The following is a 5706-nucleotide window of genomic DNA, read 5'->3' as shown; positions in this document are numbered from 1 at the left end:
ACTGCCCGAAAACTTGTCAATATGTCTTCTATTACACATTTCTCTGTTTGTAACGTAGCCTAGGAGCTAACGCCATCCACACAAGCACAATCGCATTTTGGCATTGTGCATCTCCGTAGATGGCACTTTTTTATACAAATAAGCATTTCTGTCAAACACAGGCGTCCCTTCGTTTAAAGTTTGTCATAGATTTGAAACCTTGCTGATGAAGCCTATGGACAGACACAGAGGACATGTGTGTGACTGGTTATCTCCAAAAACAGCAGAGAAGGTATTTACATAGCTAACTACCGATAGATTCCCGTGATAAGCATCATCGTAAGAAACAGCTTAGGCTACTTTACAAGAGGTAGGCTACTTCAGTGTCACAATCTTACAATTTCGTTCGCAGTGTAGGGCACTTAACCAACTGAGCTGTAAGGTCGGTCTAAGTGCGTAAACTAAGTAGAACGGCCTCCACCAATACCTGTACTGAGGGTACTCATGCAATGCTTGAATCCCAAAATAAATATATTGATAGAATGAAGAAGTTGTCCCAATGTTGTGAGAAAAAGGCAAAGAACCCCTTTCAGTTTATAACAAATAGGCTATAGTATATAAGTTATTATTGAACGGTTTACAGGAGGAAATCTTAGAAATGAAAATAACTTCATGGAAAACGACAACAATGGCTGAAGTGATTTCACCAACTGGCGTTTGGATGAGATATGTGAATATACTGGCTTATTATAGCTGGGAGGCTACGGCCTACGTGTAGCCTAGCTTGTGGGCTACACTGCTTTAATTTTTATCCACATTGCTTAATCACGTGAAAGTATTTTTTGTCACATTTATAAAAGCAGAGGCAAAACCGAGCAGCAATCTGTAATCATCCTACACTCCTAGATCCTATCACAACTCCACCAGAAAATGAAAATAAACGCGTAGCCTAAGACTCATGCTACATTATGGTCATTAGTTTTGATAAAAAAAGAGAAAACTTTCTGGAAACTTCAAAATCGTTAAGTGTTTAAAACTTCCTTGCTGTATGAGAGAGATCTTGACTCCAAAAACCTTAACAATCACGTTGGAAATCCCTTGGTTTAATTACAATGTTGTCGAGAGTGTCATTGCCAAACTACAACAAAAAGGAACACAATCTTTGATCTATAGCTGATGGACTGTAAGTCTATACTCAATGCTAATTCAGATGACGTTACGATTTTGTATTTTTACGTTTATGCAACGTTTTTTTACCCGACGATCTAATCTATTTGTATAAAATGCATATTTAAAGTAGGCTACAAGTCTCCTCAACAACCAGGTTCTTTGGATTCAAGGGTTTAACCACGTCATCACTTGAACGCCTTCAAGCGCACAAGTTTTATTGTTTAAAGAATTTTAAAGCATTCTTTGACACCTCACTCAAATTTGAAACCACTTTTATAGGTCACTTGATGGGTTAGCCACTAGGGTTGCCAGATGTTCACTATTTTAGTGAACAAATCACTATTTTAAGAAAATGTTCACTGTAAACTATTTTGCTAATAGTGATAGTGAACATGTTCACTATTTTGACAATTAATTTTTGTCAACAATTCTGTCAATATATTTTAGCCAGTAGCCATGGATTAACCAGTGACTATACACTTCTGCTGCTTTGGGAGTAAAAGCACATGAGTCTGGTGCTTTGAGGAAAAACTCCTAATATGTTACCCCAGTGTAATTTCGCCAAAGCCAGGCTTGGCCAGCACGAAGTCCAACAGTGGAGTGTACACTGTACAGCCTAGGTAGCTGACAAACTGAAAGCCACTAGCCCGAGCAACTAACAGCCTAGAAGTTTGGCCATTTAACTGTTTATTTGTAGACTGTGAAGGCTAGCTACTCAATCATGTATGATGTGGCTAATAAGTTAAGATCATCGCTGGAAAAGTGGACTAACTTCTTTCAGTAAGAAACTGCACCTAACTTGTTAAAATTTGTCCAGTATTCAATGTCTATCCCTGTATCTAATGCCAATCTTGAGAGAATTTTCAGTGTTATGGGTAACAAATGGACAGATGAGCGAAACTGTTTAGCTGTTTATTCTGTTAAAAGTGAATTGTGTGTATTCTTTAACATAAATTTTTAGCTACTTAGAATTTAAAGAACAAATTTCTGCAAACAAACCTTTATTGAAGGCAGCAGTCGCATGAAAAGTATGTTAAGTAAACTAAGTTACATAGGCAAGTAGGAGTGTTCTAATTCGCGCTTCTAATCGTGGGTCTCTTTTCTTGCCATTTTAGCATCAGTAGGTATAATATATGCTGTGTACACTGCAAGATACTAGCTAGCCAATTACCTGGATTCAACCTGTGTTAAGTTGAGCACTACACTTGCTAAAGAAGATCAAGAAAGTAAAATTTTATTAATTTTCATCTGTGGTATCACTTATGAACCAAATTGTTGTGTCAGACAACATCACATATTGTATTGCAACAATTTTTGCATATTATTTATGCAATAATTCTTTGCATATTTGGGCGTGGTTGCACACATTTAGGCGTGTGGCATGCGTTAGAGCAGTGGTTCTCAACCGGGGGTCCGCGGACCCCAAGGGGTCCGTGAAGCGATTTCCGGGGGTCCGCGAAAGTTTCCGAGTTTTCAACATGACGGATAAATTAAGAAATTAAAAAATTGTTTGTGCTTTGTTTATGTATTAGCCTACAGTGATTCTTAAACTGTAAGTCGCAACGCACTGGTGTGCGTCGTTTGAAATTGCAAAGGACATTGCACAAAGGTAAAGGTTTCTTAAATAAAATATCATATAAATTACTTAAACCTTTTAATAAGGCTATGTTGGCTATGTTCAACTAAATTCTTTTAAGACAACAGATTGTTGATCAATGATTAATTTAGAAATACAAACGTTAGTCAGCAGTCTATCACTACTCACGGTTTTGCAATGACTGTGATTATAACGAATTAATATTGATTTCAAATAAAAAAAGGGAGAAATTCTTTGTAACAGTCGCAAGTATTCTATTAACTTTTGATAAAAGTTATAGAAAAACATCAAATGAGCATATAGCTTACCGATGTTTGATCCTGTGTGCCAACATATAGCTCATAAGTCATAACATAATTTCGTCAATCTCATCAATCGTCAAGTGCGTTGCGAATTCAGCAAATTCTTTTAAGTGTGTTGCTTTGAAACTTATGTAACATATGATTCCATAAGGAAACGCGATATACCAAAATTTCAAATTGAAATTTTTAGGGGTCCGCGACCGCTTCGAAGACACCAAAAGGGGTCCACCAAGACAAAAAGGTTGAGAACCACTGCGTTAGAGGGTGCAATTGCGCGTACTTTGGCATGTGTTTGAGACAGTGGCGTAGCCAAGGGGGGGGGGGGGTTTGGGGGTTACAACCCCCCTTTGGCACGCGTGTGACGTCACGATATTGAGAATGATGCTTTCAGTCTCTATGTCTCTAAAACAAAGTTTGCCTAAGCTTAATTTTAAACGAAACTGCATTAAAAGAGCGAGTTTTACCAATACCAAACATTCAAATATATCAGCCAAGAATTAGCAACAAGAAAACATAGAGACATAGCTCTATTACCGAAAAATGCCCAAGAAAACATGATCTTATCCTTTTGCTATGCCACCGTTCGTACAACACTATTTTAGAGGAATATTTATACCCACATTTTTGTTGAAAATGCTCTCAGAATGCACTAAATTCAAAGTCATTTTTCAAAAATTTCTGGGGGAGGCCCCCCAGACCCCCCGCCGCTGGGTGTCGACTTTGGCAAAGACGCCATCGGGCTTCGCCCGCCGGCCATCACCCCCCCCCCCCTTTTCACAATTCCTGGCTACGCCACTGCCTTGAGAACTTTGAGGATGCGGTCGCGCGATTTCAAAATGTTCACTATTTTGAGGATAAAAATCTGGCAACCCTATTAGCCACTTGGTTGCTGTTCTCATCTTCAGAAAATGCTAAATTCATTTTCTTTTACAAATATTTATAAGGCTGCAGAAAGACAGTAATTTAGCCATATTATGTTCAAAGATGTCAAAATCTTGTTAGTTTAGAATTAGGCTATGTTTGTATTAAATCATACGTCTACACGAGATCTACAATTTGAAAGGCTCAAAAATGAAGTCGCAGTATTTCACTATAAAAGAATTCACACCGTCGAAAACTTTTTTAGGTTTTACAAATTATGTTTTGATATTGACAAACCGTTTTGAAACAAGTTGTAAAACAATTAGTCATAGATGTAAATAGGCTATCCAATCTTATATTACGCACACAAAATGGGCGTTGACAGGTTAGTTTGGGTTCGATAGACTAACAATGAAAGGCTTTCCTCTAAAAACATCAATGCATTTTCTTAAGAAAGGGTAAATTTACTAATAAGTTCATTAAATAACTAGGAAAATTTAAAACTTATTATATTTTAACCAATTTACGAGCCCAATGAAAAGATTCGGATCCCCTAAATTCACCCCGGACCCTGGTCTACACGCGACACCCTTCACATGGCTAGGGTAGGCTACTGGCAAATTTATTGATTTATTGTGAGTGACCAGCAAATGTGAAACAAGTAAATAGTAGTGAGTAATAGCCTACTCGGAAGCTTTCTGTGCGTTCATTGCAGTATAGGCTGCAGTAAGTTGTATTTGATCAATGGGCTACGTAGCGAAAGAAATAGGCCTACCGGTACCGTTTAAGTTTATCTGACTTTAAGCTTACTACCTAAATACAGCTTCTTTGTTGTAGCCTATAGCTGCGTGCTGATAACATCTGTAGCCTTCTGCGCTCAGCGCCGGTTCGACACCACTCAAGAGCAAGCGACTGCGACTTTATCAGAACATTTAAATGGATTCGACAAAATGTAACCAGCTCAGTGGCTGAGTGGTTTCTCCTTCGGCTCTATTGCTGGTAGATTGTGAGATCGATTCCAGGTCGGATCAAACCGAAGACTTTAAAAATGACATCGAGTGTGGTTATTTTCGCATACCGTAACGCAGTAGGAATAAGTCTGATAATAATGTGAGGAAACCACTTTAACATGAAGAAATTCAGCCATTGCTACTGAAACTGGTAGTTCCAAAAATTAAAAGAGTAATATTAAGGGTGGAAATCGAACCCATGTCATGGAAATGAATACTTCCTAACCCTAACCCCTAAGCATCCAGCTGACAGAGAATTCATCACTTGATTTGCTTTGCATCATCTTCTTTTCGCACTTTTCACGTCACGGAAAACGTAGCTTCTGATTGGTTCGAGGTTTCAGTGGCAATGGCTGAATTTTTTTTTTGTTCAAGTGGCTACCATAATGTGATGACATCGTGAACCTGATAAAAAGTTAAAAATGGGCCCTGTCGCTATAAAGACCTTAGCAGTTGTAGAGGGACAATGAACAAAACCATAACATTATTATTACCGACAAATTCTAGTCTAATAATGAACAGGATTTAGCTGAAAATCTTGTGGAGGTCACAATAGAAAGAAAAAGCTTCAATTAAACCATGAGAAGAACTAGAGCAGGTATAATGTACATCCAAGAAAGCAATTCAATGGAAAAGTAAATGCAATTGTTGAGCTCGACCAATGCTAAAGTGTGAAGAAGAAGAACAATTAAGTTAGATGCTTGATCATTACTCAAAATGTTTTTGTAGAAAAATGTTGGTTAGGCTGTAAGTTACTTTGGAAATCAAATCCCACATATGCTCGACA

The sequence above is a fragment of the Aplidium turbinatum genome, chromosome 1 (genome assembly GCF_918807975.1).
Source record: "Aplidium turbinatum chromosome 1, kaAplTurb1.1, whole genome shotgun sequence".
Lineage (NCBI taxonomy): Eukaryota > Metazoa > Chordata > Ascidiacea > Aplousobranchia > Polyclinidae > Aplidium > Aplidium turbinatum.
The sequence above is the reverse complement of the archived record's forward strand: the minus strand, read 5'-3'. Positions refer to the sequence as shown.